The sequence below is a fragment of the Capra hircus genome, chromosome 2, assembly GCF_001704415.2.
Source record: "Capra hircus breed San Clemente chromosome 2, ASM170441v1, whole genome shotgun sequence".
NCBI lineage: Eukaryota > Metazoa > Chordata > Mammalia > Artiodactyla > Bovidae > Capra > Capra hircus.
The window spans coordinates 63,573,533-63,595,616 of record NC_030809.1 but is presented as its reverse complement, the minus strand read 5'-3'; the positions used below and the strand labels follow the sequence as shown (position 1 = coordinate 63,595,616).

The 22,084-nt window shown below is 54.7% G+C and overlaps 1 protein-coding gene across 3 annotated transcripts in view; it reads left to right on the top strand.

Moving 5' to 3' along the window:
- GLI2 (GLI family zinc finger 2) overlaps positions 1-22,084 on the top strand; it is a 259,097-nt gene that overhangs the window by 42,466 nt on the left and 194,547 nt on the right. The window contains exon 1 of one of the 3 annotated variants that reach the window (XM_018061651.1): positions 18,235-18,245. The exons of the other annotated variants lie outside the window; for them this stretch is intronic. The gene's annotated coding sequence lies outside the window, so the exon portion shown is untranslated. Of the gene's footprint in view, positions 1-18,234; positions 18,246-22,084 lie in introns of those variants that run through there. 3 annotated transcript variants of the gene reach the window in all.

Sequence of the window (22,084 nt, the reverse complement as noted above, 5' to 3'; positions counted from 1 at the left end):
GGACAGGTGGGAAAGCAGGTGCTCATTGAGGCTGCTCAGCTCATGTGCTGTTGGACGCCGCGCCGGCAGCTCCCTGCTTCCCTCTGAGCTCACCGAGGCGGGGTGCCCTCTGCGCCTGGTGCTGCAGAGAAATGATGATCGCCGTTCATCCCTTGTGCATCCTCTGGGCGCCTTCCCTGTCCAGTGCCTGCTTTCAGGTTGCTCCCGGTTGGCAGAGGGTGGGGGCATGTAGCTGCGTCCGCGGCACTGCAGGTGTGGGGCTGGAACCATTGTGATTCAGGTGGCATAGCCTCAGGGCCTGGAGCAGAGCGTCCACCTTTGTGGTGAAGCTGGGCTTGGACTGGTGTGGGAGGCCCATCAGGGGCTTCCGGATCTGGGTTCCTGAACAGACGGGTCTCCTTCTTCTCCCTTCCCCCCATCACTTACCACCCTTTCCTGAGAAGCCTCCTGATTCCTAGGTGAAGATGAAGCCTCTAATACAAGCTGACAATTCAGAAAAGCATCCAGGCTCCACTGATGTTGGGGGTGGGGCTGAAGGCACCCCCTGCCATCTGCCCAGTTCCCAACCCAAGACAGCTGCACCAGCCCCTCAAGATGCGTCTGAAGAATGAGAGAAGGATGCATTGGTGAAAAATTGAGCAGCTGTTGGGTGCATGTGAGATAAAAACCATACTCTTTTTTTTTTGTAACTGCCTTGTTGAACTACACTTCATATACCACAAAATTCACTCTTTTAAAGCTCATAATTCCATCGTTCTTAGCTGTACACCTCAAACTAACACAACATCGTAAATCAACTATATGTCAGTAAGAAACATTTTGGAGAGGTATAGTTAGGAAGTTTGAGATCGACATATACAGAGTGCTATGTTTAAAATGGATAACAAGCACCACTGTGTAGCACAGGAAACTCTGTTCAATGTTATATGGCAGCCTGGATGGGAGGGGAGTTTGGGGGAGAATGGATACATGTATATGCATGGCTGAGTCCCTTTGCTGTCCACCTGAAACTATCAAAACATTGTTAATTGGCTATACTCCAATACAAAATAAAAAGTTAAAATAGTCAAAAAAACAAAAAAAAACTCCAAGAAAAAATAAAGATAAATAAAAATTTTTTAAATAGTTTTTAGATTATTCATAGAGTTATACAACCATCAGCAATATTTATTTTTATAACATTTCCATCAGCCCCCAAAGAAACCCCACATCCATGAGTAGAAAGCCCCCCTACCGGCAATCACTACTCTGCTTTCTATGATGACACTCTGGTGTGTATCTAGGTGCAGAAATTCCTAGATAAGAGGTCAGATATTGGTAACCCTTAGGTTAGGCTTTCACTGTGTTTTAAAACTCAGGAAACTGGGAAAACTCTATCCCTGACTCTGTTGAGAGTCTGGCCCTCTGGATCCTGACTCTCCTGTGGGAAGAGCCAGCCAGAGAGGAGAAGCAGCCTGCCCTTCATGGTGGCCTCCTCTTAGCCACAAGCCTCACTGATCTCTATTGCCTCTCATCTTCTCCCAGCATGACCTTGTAGGCATGTAAAGTGGGGGTCCTTGCTTGAGTCCTTTGCCTCCCCCAGGGGATACCGTGTAGTAAGGTAATTCCCGATCTGTCTAGTCCAGCCAACATTCTACTTCATAGCTCACTGTCCACAGTTGGGCCCCCCTTGAGACTTCTCTGACTCTTGCCAGGCATAAGATCTCTTTTCCCAAGGCAGAGTTTGTGCAGAAGTTGAAGGAACCACTCTCCACTTCCATCTCTATACCTGGACATGCTGCCTCTTGCCAGGATTGGTGGGCATGGATGGGCACAGGGGTCTGGGGTGGGGGAACCTCTGTCCTGCCCGCCTCCCCTTCTGTGATACTTCCACACTGAGTCAAGCCACGTGTAAACAGGAGCCCGTTCCGCATCTCACGCTGTTTAACCTGCTGTGATGAAAGCTGCGACAATTATATTTTAATTGAGATGCACGCTGCTTCAGCAGACACAAGACAGCTACAGCTACTGCTAATTAATTTTCTTCCGAAATGACAGCATTTAATAATTATGCTCTGTGGCACTAATGATTCGGATGCAGCTTACCTCTCTGGGTGCCATTCAGTGGTTTCTACCCAGAGTTGGTTGGGGGCATTTTCATGTGTCTTGTGATGCATGTGGCTTCAGATGTGAGCAGACAGTCGTGCCCCACAGGTGGACAGTTCCTGTTCCTCGAGGCCTGGGGGAACTTGCCCCCTGCCCCCTCAGCACACAGGCCAGGGCCTCTCACTGGCCTCCAGTCCTCTGAGGCAGGAGGACCGAATGATGGAGAGTCTCGGGTCTGGAACATCCCATATGTAGACTTGGGTTTTAAGTGTGAACTTGGACAAGTTGCCTTTAGCCATCTCACCTATAAATGGGAGAAACACTGCTTCTCTCTGGGGTGACTAGGAGGCCACACAGACCCCTTGTGTGCCACTGGCAGACAGCACGGGCCCTGTGGGCACAGGCATGGCTGGGGCTGAGACAGACCCTGCCGGCTGTGAAATAGCCACCTTGACCCTTCCCCTGGGCTCCTGTCACTCTGTGTCCCAGGCGCTTGGCTTCTGGGCCTTTTTAAATGTCAGGTACAAATTGTTGTTCTTGGCTCAGCCCTGCCTGGGGCTTAGGACTGTCCTGTTAGTGAGACAGGGCCCCCGCAAGCCCTCTGAGATGGGACTGAACCAGATGCTGGGTTTTGTAGCCATGGAAGCTCCTGAAGCCAGCCCAGCGGCAGCAGGTGCCAGGCAGGTGGGGTTGGCATGGTGGGGGGAGAGGGCAGTGGCTTTGAGTACCTGCTGAGCGCCTGTCTTGACACACATGGACACATTTAATGCTTTCGGTGTGGAGTGGTTTGTGTTATGCCCAATTTCTAGATGGAGGAAACTGAGGCTCAGAGAGGTGGGGTTCTGCAGCTCACGAGAGAATCCAGTTCTGTCTGACTCTGCACCTGACTCCTTCCACTCTGTGGCCTGTGAATGGGTGGCCCGGTGGGCAGTGGGGAGACCTGCAGCCTCTGGCTCTGGGAGGGACTGGTTGAGGTCGAGTAGGACAGACAGATGTTAAGAAGGTAAGATAGGTGTGTGTATGTGGGGGTGGTCAGTGTTTCTAGAATCCAGGGCTCTGGTCCAGGACAGTGTCTGGCAGTGGGTCATGGAGATGCTGAAGCTGGGGCCCCACTCCCAGCAAATACCCCAAGGTCACCTGCACACCTATGTCCTTGTTGAGGGGCTCTCCAGCCTGCTTCCCAGGCACCTTCTGTGCTGGGGTGTTTGTGGTGCTCCGTGCCTCTTAAGGTGTGGGAGGGCTCCTGGAGAACCTGGGGGCTGTGCCTTGGGGCTCCTCTGACACAAGCTGGGTGGTGGGAGGCCTGTTGGATGGGTGGCCGGGGACCTTGAGGCAGGTCAGAGTGGGCTCTAGGTCTCATTCCTTCGTCCCCTTGACTCCCCTCCAGTCCTGAACTCTGGATGTGCTGTGAGGGCAAGACTGCCACTGGGAAGGGAAGGTGAGTTCTGAGCTGGCCCTGCTGTGCAACGTCTTTCCCTTTCTGGACTTGAGGTCCTCACCTGGAAGATGAGGGTTTGGTGAGGGACTCCCCTTCAGCTGGAAATATTAGGCGGTGGACTGAGAGTGTGGTGTTGGAGACGGAGGAGTTGAGGGGCCAGATGGAGTTGTGATGGACTGCATTCTAGAATGGGGGAGAGACCCTGCCATTCTTCCTTCAGAAAACCTGAAGGAGGCCTCTTTTGTGAGCCTGCTCGGCCAAGGGTCATGCAAGAGTTCAGAAGTGGCCAAGGGCCAGTCCTGGTCCCTGGGTGATGTTCTGGGAAGGTTGATGCCAGATGTGTCCGGGAGGCCTGGCCACTGCTGCCGGCTTCCCAGGGAAGGCTGACCAGAGTGGGGAGAGCCCTGGACTGCCTGCTCACCCCAGCCAGGATACATGGCTGGAATATGTGGCTATTTCCCCCCCTGAGTTCCCAGCAGACCCTTGGGCCTGCTCTCCTGCTCTAGACCTTCGTGCAGGGGGTAGGGGAGTGGGGTCTGATTGGGAGCAGCCCAGTGAGTCTTGCATGGCAGCTGCTCCTGTGGATAGAGGGTGGGATGCAAGGAGCCTGGCCAAGACCTCAGATTCACGGCTGAGCTCCGATCCCCACCACCCCACCCAGCTGAGAGCAGGAAGCTGTGAGGTCCAGAGGAAATGGCAGGGTATAGGGCTGCAGAGGTGAGGGGCTGGGTGTGAGGGGCATGCAGGCATCTTGGCAGCTGTTCTCCCCAAAGGGACAGAAGGATCAGTGGGAGTGGGAGGGAAGGGTGCTCTGGGGCCAGCCTGTGTGCAGTGGGCTTGGGATCTTAGGGGGCTGCACCCGGAGCCCTGAGCAAGGAGGGTCCCCTCTGCCCCCAGCCAGGGCCTCTCCCACCTGGAAACCCCTCCTCTCACAGCTATGAAGCTTCTTTCTTAGAGAGACACCACCTCCACGCCACCACCTCCCCAGTGGTAAGCAGAAGCAGTGCTGGCAGAGAGTGTCTAGGGAGTCCCAAACTGGGGGCAGCTCTGTCTGGAGTGTGTTACTTAAGTGTGAATGGGTGCGTGTGAATGAGTGTGTGACTGTGGGTCTGTGTGCAAGTGTGCACAAGTGTGAGAGCATGAACCAGTATGTGTGAATGAGTGTGTGATTTTGTGAGTGTGTGTGCTAAGGATCACGTGAGTGAACATGTATAAGCTTGTGTGAGAGCTGATGGGGAGAGTTGTCGAGTATGTGTGTGTGAGGAGTATGTGTGTGTGAGTGTGTGAGAGGGTGGGTGCTGGAGGAGGGTGAGGGTGAGGGAGGAGGGTGAGGGTGAGGGAGGAGGTCCCATGTCCCTCACTCCAAGCTTGGGGCTCTGGCTCTGTCTCAGCTGCGGGGCTACAGCTGTATCTTCCTGGGCAGAGGGTGGAGGCAAGTGGGGGACCCACTGGCACCCCCAGCCCCCATGGATCTAAAGGCCCTTCCCCTGCACAGCCTGGGGATGAGTAGGTCAGGAGGGCATGGTGGCAGCTGGAAATAAAACTTGGGGATCTCAGCAGCCATTTCTTTCAAGTGGGCTCCCTGTTTGCGAGATGGGACTGAGGGCATCTTGTAGCTTAGGGCACCTGAGCCCAGCATGGGCCAGGTGGATACTGGGGACTCTCAGCTGCAGAAGCTGCTGGGAAGTCCAGCGGGCAGGCAGGGACACCTGGCTGACCAGTCAGCCTCACGGCCTCTGGAACCAGCCTGACCCGGTCCTCAGAGCCCGGGCCTGCCCTGGCCTCCTCCCTATCCTCGTCTCCTCTCCATCCTGGCCTCGCCCCCTCACCTGTCATCGAGTGCTGATTTCTTTGGCAGCCCCCACTCCCCACGGCTTCCTGGCTCTTGTCTCCTGGCCTGGCTGCATTCCACCCCTCCTGTGACTCAAGCTGCCCCCCGTCCGTCCTGACGCAGTCTTAGCAGCTCACACTGCCGCCCCCGCAGCCAGAGAAAATAATTAGGGGAGTGAAGTGGGTTCCCTGCCAGGTTCCCAGGGCAGGTGATGTATGTGGGGGTGGGGCCGAGCCCTGGTCTCTGTGGCCTGTTTCAGGAGGGTGATGACAGGGTGACAGGGCTGGTGAACTGCTGGGCTGGTGCTCGCCTGGTTCCGGGTATCTGGGGGTCTCAGGTTGTACATATGGCTGGTGGGGCGAGATCAGGGGTAAAGCTGCCTCAGGACCCCTCTCCCTTTGTTTAGAGGGTGTGCAGCAGGCTGTGTGTCCTGAGCAGGGGCCTCTATCTGGACCAGGTGAGATGCCAGAGACCTGGCACCCTCTCCACACAAACCTAGGGCCTCCTGTCTGCTTGTCCTGCTCGTGGGAGCTGTGACAGGGAAGCCACGGGGCAGGGTTGGAAATACTAGAGGTGTTGTAAGATCTGCTCTTGGTTATGTCAGCAGAAGTGTGGGTTGAACCAGAGGAGGGCAAGGCTCTGGGTCCAGCCTGCACTTGGTCTGGGCACCAGGGCTGCCAGCCTTGTCAGAGGGACGGATGGTGGACGCTTCAGGGGGAAACAGATGTTAGAGAATTTTTATTAAGAAACTCTCCACCCCGGGGTGACTGTCGCATGAGCCAGGCTCTCAGGGCAGAGCGAGGCACAGGGGAGGGAGTCGGCACCCCCTTTCTGCACATCCATGCTCTGCCCCATGTGAGATCACTCTCGTGTGTCAGTGCAAGGCTGCATGTGCCACTGGCTGTGTGTAGTACTGACGACCGGCAGCCAGACAGATACATCCCCAACCTATGAAATCAGTACAATTGTCCCTCTATGTTGCCAACCAGGAGCCATGTCCTGGGAAAGGCCAGTTGACCCCATGGCCTCCCAAGACAGGCTGTGACCCAGGAAATCCTGCTGGCCCCTGTCCTGGCCTAGGGTGTGTGGGAGACCCCAGCCAGGGCTGAGCACTGGGGCCGGGACCTCCTGCAGCCTGTGCCTGGCTTATCAGGCCTTCGTGGGCATCCTTGAGTCCTGAGCTTGGAGCAGGTTGGGGCCTTGGGGAAAAAAGCTATAGAGTCCAAATACTGGACTCCGAGAAGGAATCAGGGTGGCCCAGCTTGGAACATGGACCTGGGAGACCTGAAGCTGTTGCCTGGAGGGTCCAGGCATAATGTACCTTCTACCCTCCCCACTCGGCAAGAGAATTTAGACTCTCATGGTTCAGTGATCGGAGAAGGCAATGGCACCCCACTCCAGCACTCTTGCCTGGAAAATCCCATGGATGGGGGAGCCTGGTGGGCTGCAGTTCATGGGGTCGCTAAGAATCGGACACAACTGAGCAACTTCACTTTCACTTTTCACTTTCATGCATTGGAGAAGGAAATGGCAACCCATTCCAGTGTTCTTGCCTGGAGAATCCCAGGGACGGGGGAGCCTGGTGGGCTGCCATCTATGGGGTCGCACAGAGTCGGACACGACTGGAGTGACTTAGCAGCAGAAGCAGTTCAATGATAGTTGTGGTTGGCATCTACTGAGGGCTTTCTCAGTGCTGAGGGTGCCATGTTATCTAGCTCACTGTGTACAGAGACATTAACCAGCTCACCAGGGATACACAGCGAAACAGGGGCAGGGCTGGGGTGTGACCCTAACCACTGGACGGTCCTGCCTCCCTAGACTCAGACCTGCCGCCTCTGTTCTCCTCTCCAAACCTGGCAGGGTGCAGATCAGTGCTGTCTGGGGTCAGCGTGTGTTTGAGTGTGTCTTTCTGTGTGTGTTTGTGTCAAGGGTGTGTTTGAGTTTAGGCAAATGGGGAAAGAAAACAACACACGCGTCCTTCCTTGGCTTCGTAGACATCACTGCATGGGGAAGGAATGTGGATTCAGCAGAACATTTTTTTCTCTGTAGTACGTAAATATCTTGGGATTTGTCAGTTCTCAGAAAGGCATCTATTACTCAGGTCTTACCTAGCAGTTGTCGCCGAAAGGGAAGCCTGGTGCGGAGACACACACACACACACACACACACACCCCACACACACACTCATGCACACACACACACACACCCTTTAGCAGCCGGAACGCAGATGCTTCTAGGATTCGGATGAAGCAGGCGTGTTGAGACCAAGGTCTAATTGCTGGGCTGCTCCTGGGAGGTTGGAAGCCACCAGCCTCGTGTCATCTTCCGTTCCTTTCTGATGAGCAGACAGCCTCTCTATGGGCATGCAGGGCCTGGCGGGCTGTCCTGTTGCTGAATGGGTGAAAAAGGAAGGAAGGAAGCGTGGGAGAAAAGAGAAGAGAAAAGGAAAGGAATGAAGGGAAGAGTAAGAGAGATGAGGGAAAGGGATGAAGAGAGACAGGCCACAGCTCAAAGCAGGATCTGCAGAATCTTTCCAGGGGCGGGGGGGTGAGGGTGGGGTGGTGGTTGTCACTCACTCCACCTCCCCAGCAGGCCTCCTGGGATCCGAGGGGGATGATGATCCTGGAGACCTCAGTTTCCTAGGAATAGATGGCGTCACTGGCCGCTACAGATAGGAAACCTTGGCTCAGAGAGGTAACGACTCCTGCCAAGGTCTCCTGGCTAGTAAGTGGCCTTGCTGGCCTGGGAGTCTCCTCTGACTGGCCCTGGCCAAGCTGTCCCCTTCCTCTAGGAGAACACTGTTCCCCTGATTCAGGTCCCCATAGGTGAGTCCCTCTCAGGTGGGCCTTCCCCATGCTCTGGGCAGGATAACCCACTCCTTCCTTCACCAGGAGTTACTATGTCACTGACACTTGCTGGTGGACCTGCCCCTTAGTCCACCCTCACAGCTGGATTCCTCCTTGGAAGCTCAGAAACTGCACAGTGAAGGGCTCAGCCCAGTAGAGGTAAAGAGTAGGGGCTTGTGCGGGGGACCAGAGGCCATCTAGAATATGCCATTGGTTTGCCAGGTGTCAAGGAGCCTTGGTTTTTAGAATGCAAAGCTTCACAGATAAACAGATGTTGATCCTAGCTCCCCTTTGCTCAAAGACTTCAATGGCCCCCAATTCCTTCTGTATCAAACCCAGACTCTGGCCCCCACTCTCCTTCAGTGCTGCCTCGTCCCTGGCTGTCTCTTGCCTCCTACACTTCTCAGATCCTGCCTCACCTTTCCTACCTGCTGGGAGTGTAGGCCTTGCTGGGAGGCCCAAGGGCAGGCTCCAGGGCTGGTAGGCTTCAGGGATCCATTTCTGTCCCCAGGGCCCAGCCTCTCCCAAATGTGCTGCCTCTCTCCTGGCACATTCCCAGCACTCTGGGAGCTGCGCCCGAGGGACCAGGAGTCTGGCTCCCATGGCAGGTCATCTCTTGGCCTCTCCGATATCCTCCGGCTGCCTTTAGCTCGTCTCCCCATGACTGCCCCACTCAAGTGTTGCTTCCCCTCGCTTGGGACCTTGGTTCCAGCACGTAAATCCGAGCCTGAGGAGGCCTGAAGGATGTAGGCACAAGTTGGAGATGTGGAAACCGAGGCCCAGACAGGGATATCAGTTCTCTAAGTGGTTGTGGCAGAGAGGTTCCCAGGGCCTGGCTCCCTTCTCCCAGTGAAGCGTGGTGGTCCGCTCCGGGGAGGGTTTTCTGACGTGTTTCTGAGCAGTGTTACATCTCTGGAGAGTCTCAGGAGCCTGGCAAGATGACCCTGCCCCCCTGCGCCCACTGTCTGCTGACTGCAGCGAGGCATCCTTGCCTGCAGTTGGTGTATCCCCGACTCCGAAGCTCCCACGTGTCTTCAGTGAGTCCCCACATGTCTCTTTACTCCCATGGGAGTATCTTCCTCATGGGAGTCAAGATGCAAACTGGCGCCATGTAAGGGGCTCTTATATGGGAAGGCACTCAGTAGCTATGAATCCCCCAACTCAGCTTTCATCTGGATATCTCAAAGGTGTGGCCATTTTAACCAAGACTCTTGGAACCGAAAAACAGGACCTGCACAGGTAGCCTTTTCATGGTGGAATTTCAGACTCTGGAGGTGGGGTGGATCCTGGGGAATTAAGGAAAGTGGGCGTTTGTTGGAAGCAGCAGTCCTGTCTGCACCAGATGTCCTGAATTGGAGGCATGATGTCACTTCTGGCCTGGAGCTTGATCTTTCTGGCAGTTTCTTAGCAGTGAAGGAGCTGATGGCACCCAGTTGCGATGGATGGAAGGATGCTTGACTGCTGGGGGAGATGGATGGAAGGATGCTTTGCTGCTGGGGGCACAAAACCAGTTTCATTGTTGGGGGCTCTCCTTCTACCTTTAATGATTCTTTTGTTCCATGAGGAGTGGGAATGCAGACCCCCGCTTGGGGTCCCCTCATCAAGTTTGAGAGATGTTGTACAGCACATCCAGTCCCCTTGAGGAAGAAAGACGGTGTTTTTCTATAGTATCAGCTCCTGCCTGCTCTTCCCCCCAAATCATCGCCACTTGGCCTTTTCTGGACCTCCTGCTTTCTTTCTGGGCCCTTCCTCACTGGCACTCCGTGGCCTTTCTCTCTCCTGCTGAGGAAAGGAGGCTGGGGTCTGGGGGCCCACCTCCGCCTCAGAGGCTCTCAGCACGGACTCGCCTGAGCTGGCCACAGTCCAGCACTTGTGGGGCCTCAGTCACGGGCAAGGATGGTTCGGTGGCACTGGCCAGGGTTCTCTGGGCCAAAGGAAAAACAAAGCAGCTGGCACAGTTTTCGGCTTTTGAACATTTCCTTTGGGGATGTCTGGAGTGGGCCCTTGGTAGGAAGGGAGATGTAGGGGGAGGCTGAGGATTTGAAGACACTTTTCACAATATTTCTGATAAATTCAGTTTCAGGCTGCCCAATGGGGCCAGCCTGGAGGTTTCCAGCCCAGTTTCCTGGCTTCTGAAGGGGAGGGGCCTCCCTGAGGATGGAGAGCCAGACACTCTGGTGGACACTAGATTCCGTGGGGGCTGTGAAAGCAGTCAGACCCCCTGGCTGGGTCTCCACTGCCTGGCTTCTCTCTGTCCTGGTTTCTCCTCTGTGAAGAGGGAGGTAGTGTTGCTTCAGTGTGAAATGTAGGGAGGGAGAGTTGCCCTGGTGACCCTGAGGGGAGAGTCCTCTCTGCGGGCAGAGGAGCTGGGGGGCAGAGCATCCTCCTCTGTTTGCCCTGGTGGAGTTGGGGTGCTGGAAGCAGCAGCCCCCATTCTGAGGCCCAGGAGGCCCCCCTTAAAACTGGTTAAGGACACAAAATTGTTCCTGTGCTTCGTAGTTAGAAGAAAGGCTAGATTTGTAGTTTCTGCTGGTATTTTCTCTATTTTCATTAATAAATATCATTTTAATGGAAAAAGCAGTATGACTTTTACATTAAGGAACATTGCCAAAACCCAACATGACCCCACATGCCATCATCCTAACGAGAGTTTTTTTCTTATGTATTGTTTCCAGTGTATTCTCCAGTTGCAATTATGGGATGCGTTCAAGTTTGCTTTATTTTCACCTCCCATATGATCTCAAACATGTCTGTATTTCTGTCTTTGTAACAGTGATCTAACATAGCTGCGGTACTGTTCCACTGTGTTGCTAAAATACAATATATTAGAAACATTCTCCCTCCTGTTAACACGGAGGTGGCTGCCAGGGTTTTGCAAGCATGGCTGCAGGGAACATGTTGCACGTGCTCTGGTCTGTGGCAGCATCAGGGAGGCAGGCCAGAGGCTTAGCAGATGCTTTACTGCAGGTTGCTTCCAGTAGTCTTTGGGCTGGCTGGAGTTCTGCTTCCTGGTACATCCTGAAGCCACACACCACCCAGCAGGTGCCTTCTTCGTGTGAGGTGCTGACTAGATGTTTCAGAGACAGGAAATCATGGTCATTTTCAACAGCCCTGGAATATCAAATTTTTAGCTTCATTCTCCATCAAGCAATTCTGAAGTAAGGCAGAGCTGAGTCACTTGCTCATGTGCAAGTCGCTCAGTTGTGTCCGACTCTTTGCAACCCCATGGACTGTACAGTCCGTGGAATTCTCCAGGCCAGAATACTGGAGTAGGTAGCCTTTCTCTTCTCCAGGGGATCTGCCCAACCCAGGGATCGATCCCAGGTCTCCCTCGTTGCAGGCAGATTCTTTACCAGCTGAGCCACAAGGGAGGCTCCAGCAAAAAGCTGACTCTGGCTTTGGGTCCGGTATCCACTGCACTGCCTCTCCTGGCATAAGGTAGTGAGCTCCCCATCCCTGGCGGTGAGGTAATCAAGAAAAGGTTGGATGAATAAGTGTCTCAAGTACTCTAGGTCAGAGTTTCTCAATCTTGGCGGGGTAATTCTCTTTTGTGGGGAGCTGTCCTGACCATTATAGGATGTTCAGCAACATCTCTGCCTCTCTACCCACTAGCAGCTAGTAGTGCAATTTGGAAACAATAAAAATGTCTCTGGATGGTGCCAACCCATTCCCTGGGAGTCGAATTTGCCCCCAGTTTCTCACCTGCTGGAGAGGATCCCTGAACTGGACAGCATGGGCTCTCAGGACCTCTGGGACCTCCGAGGGGCTCTCTGCCTGGGAGGATCCTTTGATGGACTCTGTCCCCATCAGTGGGTGGTTGATTGGAGGGAATGAGTGTGGTGCCATCAATGGAAGGAGTCTTGGGACCCAGGTTCAGGAAGGGCCTTTTCCACCCGTGGCCCCAAAGTCCAGATGTAAAGCCTTACAATCATGTAATGTGCTCTGGGGTGCGAACCCCACTGCCAGTAAGGATGATGGGTGACAGACAGTCCTGTGGCCAGGGGGAACCTAACTCTTTACCTTCTCTGTGGCTTCTGGCCAGTTTGGAGGACTTGCCTCATTTGAGGAAACCCTGCCTGGCACCTTGGCCTCTCACGTGGGCTGAGACATCCTGGAGCATCTTCCCAGGGGCAGTCCTGTCCTGGAGTCCAGAGCCTCTCGACTCAAACATCAGGTCTGGGCGGCGGGGCTGGCAAGAAGACTGTGATTTGCAGGGCTGCGTGTAGACTTGGGCTTTAAAGAGCTCTCTCATTTCCTCTCCGGAAGCCTTCAAAAGGCCTGGGAAACAAAAGGGGCTTGATTGAGTGTGCCTTGGAGAGCTTCATCGAAAGTGGGAAAGAACAAACAGCATGCACTCCAAAGCCACTTCATTCTGCATGTGGTGTCGCGCCAAGAAACGCTGAAGTGGGGGACAAGCAGAGAGGCATGCTCCTTGTTATCAGGAGGGTGTGGACTGGCGGTTAGAGTCAAGGACAGCCGTCAGCAAACTGCGTAGGGATTTCAGCACTCTGTCCCCCAGATTCTCCCCTTACTCCCCTCCTACCTCCTCCCTCCAGCCCTCTCCATTCCTGTACCCTTCTGCTTAGAGACATTAACTTTTTATATGACAGCCACTTTAAGGACTGACCTTATTTCAGGGCACTTTGCATTTAAATAGACTGTTCTTGAAAATGAAAAAGCTTCAAAGAAGTGACTCTCTAATGGTAGAATTTCAAATAGTGAATAGAGGTGGATTTTTTTTTTTTTTAAGCCAGAGAAGTGACTAGTAGGTTTAGCAGATAACTGATTTAGAAATGCTGGATTTATCACTCTGATGGCTCCCACACATTGCACATATATAAGACACAAGAGTGTGTGACGGGCAGAGTGTCACAGTCTGGGAGCAAATGTCAAAAAGCTGAACCACTGAGAGAGATGGTTAAGCAGAGAGCTTGAAGTGTCTCCTGAGCACTGTGTTGACATGGGAACCCTGGAAGCCCTCCTGGGGGAGGTGGTGCTGGCCTTAACATTGAAGGTGTAAATAGGAGTTCATTGAGTAGGGGTGGGGAGAGCGTGAGCACAGACACTGACAGGTGGTGTCTGTGGGTTGCAGACTTCTGGAAATATCCCATGCGAAGGGTGAGGTCTGAGTCTGTGGGAACAAGGCTGAGGAGGTAGGGAGGCCTTGGGGGCCAGGTGCACCCAGGTATGTAGTTTAGACATCTTTCCATAGGCTGTGGGAGCCACCAACAGTTAATGCTCACCCTCTGCTGGACACGGCTTCAGGGCTCTGAGGCCCAGGATCGTTGCCTCCCGCTCACTGTCCAGACATTGCCCTCCATCAACCGTAGCACACCTTTCTGGACCTCAACTGTCCTCCTTATTCACCCCTTCCTCCAGGAATCCCTCCCTGACCTTCTTCAGGCTAGCTCAGGCCCCTTATGGAGCCCTGGGAGGTCCCTGGTTTCCCTGAGTGGGCGAGTCCTCGGGCTTCAGTCAACCAATCCAGGTCCAGGTCCCCAGGCCTGGGGGAACCAGACACCCGGTTTGGGCTGTGATGTGTGACGGCCAAGGGGCGGGATGGAGAAGGGTGTGTGGGGACATGAGGGCTCCAGGGTGTGCAGGCCCAGGAGAGGTGGGGACCAGCTGGGCAGGGTCCCAGTCCCACCCAGGACAGCTTAGCAGGCGCTGAAGGCAGGACACTCCTGTTGGCTTTAGCTGTCAGAGTGGTGCTGGCGGACTCCGGGGAAAGCCGGTGGTTGAGCCTGGCAGAGGCACAGACAGAAGAGCTGAGTGCAGGCATGGCCTGGGCTGTGGGGGGAGGGCTGTGGCCGGGCAAGTTGGAGCAGGGTGCCGCGCAGGCCGAAGCGGGAGATGCTGGGCCACCCACCCGCCCGGTTCTTCCAGGAGCCTTGAGAGCAGAGCAGCTGCCCCAGATCTGCAGCCAGCCCTCCCCGCCCTGTCTTGCTCCCTTCCCTGGGCCCGGCATCACCCGTGGAGAGGGAGATCGCAGGTCTTTGGAGATTGTTGTGCTCAGTATACATTTGCTGGTTTGTGGACACAGGTGGCTTCGATCTGTTTGCTCATGTCCTGTCTCTGCTTCCCCCAGGCCCAAATCCCTGTTTCTGCCCGTGTGTGGCATCCTGTGACACTCCCGAGGGTCCTGCTTGCCCATCTCACTGCTGGGCACTGAGACCAGAGATGGGCAGACACGTACCCAGAGTTGCACAGTGAGTCAGGGTAGTCTTGGGACAGGGAGCGATGTGGTCAGTTGAGGTCAGTGGCTGAGGTGTGAACTGATAAGGAGCTTGGGGACGGCTCTTTGGCATCATTGGCAAGGAAGGGGCTTGCTCCTCTGTATGTGAGCTGCCTGGGTAGGGGGCTGGACCGGGTGACCTCTGGAGGCCCTTCTTGGTGCTAAACTCTGGGATCAGAATGAGAAAACTGAAGGGGTTCAGGAAATGTACTTTGGACCCTGGAGGGGCTCCTTGCCTGGCTGCCCTATGATGTCCAGGGTCCTCAATAGGCCTAAAGCCAGAAATCAGACCAAGGTCCTCTCCTGCTATGGGCAGGTTTAGTCTTTTCCTGTAGCCAACTCAGAATTGCCCCCGCCACCCAGCTGGCAACCAGGGTGGCCCAACCCCTCCGCAGGAGAGCCTCTGTGACTTAGGTCGCTTATGCTGAGATGTTTACTGAGATGTTTGGAGAGATCTATTCTGGGTCTGCAACTACCCCACACCCGCCATCCCAGACCTGGGCGAATGCTCCTCTAGAGGCTGCAGTTTGGTTCCGATTAGAAGGATGTGGCATGGCCATTTGCATCAGGCCTCTAACCTGAAAATGCCACTCTCTAGTCTACAGTTCCACTGGGAGCAGAGTGCCTTAGGATGGGTAATGGTTCAAAAAGCACCTTTTAACCAACAAATACTCCCAGGTTTTATTTGTCTCGAAAATGGTGTACGCGTACAGTACAAGAGGTTAGTATTCATAGACTTGGGTGCTCAGCACTGTACGTGGCAATCTTCATGCTTCACTTCCCTGAGCAGGGATTGAACCCCCTGCATTGGGAACACGGAGTCTTAGCCACTGGACCAGCAGGGAAGTCCCTGGAGACTTTTCTTCACAGCCCAGCTGGCAAACACTGCCATTAGACGTTGATGACAGCCCCTTCTCCTGACCTCAGGGCCAACCCGCCCCACCCCCAGTGCTTCTGGGTCCCCAGGAGCCCCCAACCTTGTGGGAAGGCTGAGGGGAGGCTGGGTGGGAGAAGAAATGGATCCTTGCAGGCTTAAGAGCTGGAGAGCATTTGTGTGTTGAGTCAGTCACCAAACAGGGACTTGAGCTTTGTCTGGACGTTTGTCTGGGGCAGGCGTTGCAGGCGTAAAGGGGGAGGCCACATGACAGGACTCAGAATACAGTGACCCAGGAGCGTGCCCTTGGAGGACATGAAGCAAAACTGGCCTGGGAGGGGTTGGCCGGGTGGGCTCTAGGGAAATAATGCTTCAGACAGAGCTGGAGGTGCATTAGACTGGGCGGCTGTGGGGCGAAACTGAGGGCGCGGTGAGCCTGGAGGGGCAGATGGGGACAGTTCCCAACGTGGCCTTGGTGCCATGAAGGGATTCGGACCTTGTTCTGAGGTTCTTTTCCCCACCTCAGAGCTTCCCTCGGGCATTTTCTCCACTTATTGGGCCTCTGTCCTTGTGTCTCCCCTGCCCCAGGTTCGGACGAATGGGGCCTTGGTGCCCATGGTGCCCATGTGCCCTCCACCAGCCTGGAGCCCTGCAGGCGGAGGCCTTCCCCCTGCCGGCGGCCTGCCCAGGGCTGTCTGTTTCTCCTCCTCTGGGCAGAGGCGAAGCTTGTTTTTCCTCCCTGCTTAGGAATCGGCGCCTCAGAAACACACAATGCAGCTGTTAAAATATCTGGGTCTGTCCGGGCGGCTGCACAGCGGGCTCCTTGTTCACCTTGCAGACGGCGGCCCTGCGGGGCCTGAGCTGGGAGCCCGCCTTTGCCAGCCGCCTGCCGGTGGGGGTGTAGGGGCAAGACCCTGGTCCTCGGGGCTCTGCTGCTTTGGGACTTCCACAGGGGAAGGGGACAGACAGTGGCATTTGGAATCGGCAGGATAACACATTCTAGAAAGATGCCAAACTGAGAGTTTCCTCATTAGACCCCAGAGGTCCAGACACCTGCGGGGGGTGGGGGAGGATGGAGAGGAAGGGGGTGTCATGGGCTGTGGGGTCTAGGCACAGAGGGGCCTCCTGCCGCTGCTGGGACTGCCAGGGGCAGGTCTTCCTGTCCCGGTGGGCAGATGGGTGGGTATCTGGCGGGGACTGCAGTGATGGTAACACAGAGAGCGTTTGAGTAGGGGGTCCCGTGTGTACCAGGCCCTGTGGTCTTCATCTTTATCCTGAGGGAGGCACCATTTCATCCCCATTTTACAGATAAGGAGACTGAGGCTTAAGGCAGAGCTGGTTGTTATGCACAGCTCTAGGTAGAGCTGGGATGCCAGCATGAACCTCCTTCCTCCAGAGTCTGTGCTCCCTGTATCCCCTCTGAAGGTGCTGGCTGCTGACATGTGCAGGGGGTGTCGTCGGTTTCAGTAGCTGCCCTGAGCCCTCATCAGAGCTCACCCACCTGCTTGTGCTGCTCCTGAGACCGAGGGTGAGCTCTGATAAGGGCTCAGGGGGGGTGTCAGGGCAGGTTTCCCCGATTTTAGAACATGGCTTCCATGGATAGAGCCGGGGGGAGGAGAGAATGTTCTGGAAAGCAGTGGGATGAAGAGGTAAGGGGGGTGGAGGCAGCCTGATGTATTCAGGGAAGGAGCCCAAGTGCAGGCAAGTGGAACTGCAAGGCTCTCTGAAGAGTGAGTCACCAAAGAGCTCTTACCCTCTCCCTCCCAGAAAGAAAAGCCTCTTGCCCAGCCCCAGCCCTCCCGACACCCTGCTCGCCTTGTCTGAGGTTGGTTGCTGGCCTGTGTCTCCTGTCGTCGGGGCCTCTCTGGCTGCTATTCTGGCCCAGAAAGTCAGTGTATTAGGGTTATAATCTGCTTTCCTACACACCACCGAGCCCGGGGGCTGGACAAATGAGGGAGCTTTCATAGAAAAATACATTCAAGGAGCGATAAAGAAGCAGGTGCCCCACGAGGGCAGTGGTTTCTGCACGGTGCCCATCCCTGGCCATAGGAGGACGGGGAAGGCTTTGCACATCCCTCCCACCCCCCCACCCCCAGCCCCCAGCTCTCAGGCCTCTGGTCTGAAGTTCCTGGCGGCAGCTGGGGTTGTGGCAGCCAGGCTGGCTGGCTGGTGCCGCAGAGGTGTGTCTGAGACGCAGCAGGCATGCCTCCTCACTGAACCTTGGTCTCCCCCAGTCCTGTCTTCCTTGGAGAAGGGTGCCCACCTGCAGAGGTTCACATGCCTGGTTGAACTTGGGCCAAACCCCACTGAGGACCCAGTGTTTGCAGTGCTGCTGCTGTAGGGTGCTCCTGGCCACCTGGGAAGGTTGACTGCCTTCTCAGCCACCCTGGGAGTAAGGACGATGCTCAGTGTTACACGGGAGGTGCAGAGAGGGAAATCCACCTGGTCAGACACACAGCAATGTGGACTGCACCGGCCCAAGTGCAGACATGTCTCTCACTCCGGGAGAAGAAAATGCACTGGCTGTGCATTTGTCCCTGGCTGTGAAGGGCATGCAGAGTGTGCCCAGCCTCGTGCCGCCCTGGGGAGCCCTCCCCTCACTCCCTACCTTTTCTCTCAGGATGGAGAAGTGATTGTCAGTTTGATCCACTGGGCAGGGCCTGAGTTGAAGTCTGTGTCTGTCTCCCTCATACCTCTGACATCAGGAACCAGGACATCCTTCATTTCCCTGTGGCTGGCCTTACACTGTGGTGCTCGTCGGGTGACCCTTGGATCTGGAGCGCCCTTTAGAATGTCCATTTTCCAGATGGCAACACCGAGGTGATGGGAGATGAAAAGACTCAGTCTTGCACTCATGGCAGAGGTTGGACGAGTCCTCAGGAACTTGGGTCCATGAGAGGGAGAGCGCCTGCCACCATCTTTTCAGCTATAATGAGGTTATAGTTATTATTACTGTTCACCTGCATTTTCCACTGCAGGAAATTTCATGTGTTTTATCTCATTTGATCATAAAACAAGTCTGTGATCAAGGCTGGGCGGTTGATTATTATGTGTTTGTGTACCCAGGGTATATGTGTGTGTGTGTGTGTGCATATCTCTGCACACATACATGCACGTGTGCCAGTGTGTGCACACGGTGTGTACATCTCTGTGTAACTGTGAGTGCACATGCAGACAGTCCCGTATGAACGTGCGACAGTGTGTGTGTGTGTCCGTGCTCACGCATGTGACTATGTGCATGGTCGTGGTCACTGCTGTGAGTTGTGTGGCTCTACATGTGTGCCCATGCGTGTGGGACCCAGGCAGCATGCTGAGATCAGGCAGAAGGTGAGCACGCCAGGGCCCCAAGTTGGCCAGCATCTCTGGGAGGAGGGGTTTCATCCCTTCCCTGGAGACGGATTTCGCCCGAGGAAGACGCTCTGATTCCTGCGACTCGCTCATTCAGGAGAGTTCAAAGCAGCCCAGTGGCAGGAGGGAGTCTGGGTTGCAGAGTTCAGAGCGATTCGTTCATTCTGCTCTGATAATTAATTTATTCTCAAGCCAGGCCTTTCACTCCGAGTGCTTCATCTTTTGCTGTGCTATGGCCTCCTCCTCAGAATAACGCTTCATAGTATAAAATGCATAGGATTGAGGGGGATAAATCAGGAGCTTGGGATTAACATAAACACAGTACTATATACAAGACAGATAAACAATCAGGGCCTACTGTATAGCACAGGGAACTACACTCAGTATTTTGCAACAACTTACAAGGGAAAGGAATCTGAGAAAGAATATACATACAAATATGAAAAGGGAAAATGTTAGTTCTCAGTCATGTCTGATTCTTTGCGACCGCGTAGATTGTAGCCTGCCAGACTCCCCCCGTCCATGGAATTTTCCAGGCGAGAATACTGGAGTGGGTAGCCATTCCCTTCTCCAGGGGATCTTCCCAACCCAGGGATTGAACCGGAGCCTCTTATGTCCCCTGCATTAGCAGATGGGTTTTTTTACCATTAGTACCACCTGGGAAGCCTGCCTGTGTGTGTATATATATCACTTCAGTTCAGTCGCTCAGTGTCCGACTCTTTGCGACCCCATGAATCGCAGCACGCCAGGCCTCCCTGTCCATCACCATCTCCCGGAGTTCACTCAGACTCAACGAGTTCACTCATCACTCAGTGATGCCATCCAGCCATCTCATCCTCTGTCGTCCCCTTTGCCTCCTGCCCCCAACCCCTCTCAGCATCAGAGTCTTTTCCAATGAGTCAACTCTTCGCATGATGTGGCCAAAGTACTGGAGTTTCAGCTTTAGCATCATTCCTTCCAAAGAAATCCCAGGGCTGATCTCCTTTAGAATGGACTGGTTGGATCTCCTTGCAGTCCAAGGGACTCTCAAGAGTCTTCTCCAACACCACAGTTCAAAAGCATCAATTCTTCGGCACTCAGTTTTCTTCAGTCCAACTCTCATATCCATACAGGACCACAGGAAAAACCATAGCCTTGACTAGACGGACCTTAGTCGGCAAAGTAATGTTTCTGCTTTTGAATATGCTATCTAGGTTGGTCATAACTTTCCTTCCAAGGAGTAAATGTCTTTTAATTTCATGGCTGCAATCACTGTCTATGTATTTATAAAAACCGAATCACTTTGCTGTACACCTGAAACTAACACAGTATTGTAAATCAGCTGTGTGCTGTGCTCAGTCGTGTCCAACTCTTTGCGACCCCATAGGTGGGACTGTAGCCCACTAGGCTCTGTCCATGGGGTTTCTCCAGTCAAGAATACTGGAGTGGGTTGCCATGCCCTCCTCCAGGGGATGTTTACAACTCAAGGATCGAACCCTGGTTTCCACATTGCAGGTGGCTTCTTTACTGAGCCACCAGGGAAGCCCACATCACCTATACTTCAACTAAAAAAAAAAAGTTTTTAGGGTTATGAAGAAGACTGATTGCACTGACTGCTGTGATCACAGGTTAACAGGTGTGCTTCTTTGCTAGCACACCTGGAAAGGTTGGTGGGGAAGTGTCTATTGCCGACCCTGACTTTGAGCCAGCACTGTGGTAAGCATAGGTGATGCCCATGGTGTGAGCACATCTGTGGCTTGTGCTGGTGGCAGGCTCGCAGGCACTGTGACTTTTACCCACTTTCATGCCTGAGGGAAACACCGGATTCCTGTTTCAGATTACTGAAGAATAGCACTTCGTTCCCATCTAGGTTCTGCAGCCTTGCTTTAATTGGAACTTATCAATTATTTGGAAGCTGGAAGCGATCTTATGAGCACCCTGTGTAGTTTTTCCTAAACCTGCCTGTGTATCAGAAACACCCGTGGAACTTTTGTAAAAGTTCAAGTATTTTGCCCCCCTGCCCTCTGCCTGGACCTGTGGCATCAGAATGAATGATGGCAGGAGAAGCCCCAGGGGTGTTTTCAGAGGCTTCAGGTACTGCCAGTGTCCCTGGGGAGGGTGGGGGGTGCCGAGAGCCTCGGGGGTAGGTAACCTGTGTGCAGCTCAAAACAGAAAGTTGTGGCTCTGGGTCTAGCCCCTCACCCCCTTCCCCAGCAGAAGCCCAGGAGTTTGGCTTCCTGGGTAAAGTTGGGGTGTTGACTCTCTCTAACCTGGTGGGGGCTGTGCTCTCAGCCTCTCCTGATCCGGATCCTGTTGTGGAGTTGGTGGGCTGTCCCCCAGCACAGACCACAGGCCACCAGCAGGGGCCTGGGGACCCGCGGCCCCTCCGTGCTGTCCCCAGCTGGCCTCCTGGAGCCCAGGTGAGGCTGTTGACAGGCAGAGTCTGCTCCAGAGGAGCTTCAGGGAGTGAAAGTGGCTGCCTGGGACCCTGGGCGCCTGGTGTTTACCCAGAAATTGTGCTAATCCCGGTAATTCCTGTGATTTACGCGGCCTCTCGGCTCTGTCTGCTGCCTTCCTCTCCTGGAGGAGAGGGAGGGAGAGGGCCATGGCTGGTCTGCAGAAGATGAGGCTTGTGACATAGAGGTCCCTGCAGGGCCCACCCCTGTCCCGGTGGGGTCAGTTCCCCACCGGAGCTTGCAGAACCCTAGGCACTCCCAGCCCCACTGCCCTCTGGAGTATGGCAATCTGAATAAGCCCTCTCCCACCCACTGTGTCCACCTGGTCCTGGGGTGGGCTCGCCCTGAGGCTTCGGGCAGCGTTCCAACCAGAGGAGCTGACCGTGGACCTGGGCCCTCTCCCTCTGTGGACAGTGGGCTGCCCCCCTCTTCCTCTGAAATGAACTGGATGCTGCCATCTGCACTGACCATATAATAAGGTGGGGATGTTGGCGTGAGGCAGCTGCAGCTGCTGTACCCCAAGAAAACCCCCAGGCTCTCCCTCTTCTTTCCAGTCTCCTCATGTCCCTCGACAGATGTGGTCATGGTCCCTTCTTGACTGAGCCTCTTTATTTGCTGTGGCAGCCCAGACTCTACAGTCACGGATTCTGAATTGCCAGCCTCAGTTTCCTCGTCTGCCTTTGGGGCTGCCTTCCAGAAGCCTGGGCTTGGTCACGTGGACTGGCCCTGTGGGCTCCTTGAGTCCTGTCCTGATTTCTGGTCCCTTAAGCCCGCTTCCCTCCAGATGCTGGCCTGGTTCCCTGGGTCGACTTTGTCCCATCAGCAAGGGGTTGGAACACGTGCTCAGCTAGACCTGGGGGCCCAGGGGTGCAGAAGCCCTGCTCTGGCTTGGAGGAGGTCATGGTTCAGTAGGGTGGATGCATAGCAGGTTGTGGCCAGGCTGTGTGAGAGGGGTCAGACCCACGGGAAGGAGCCTAACCAGCTCCCAGCCT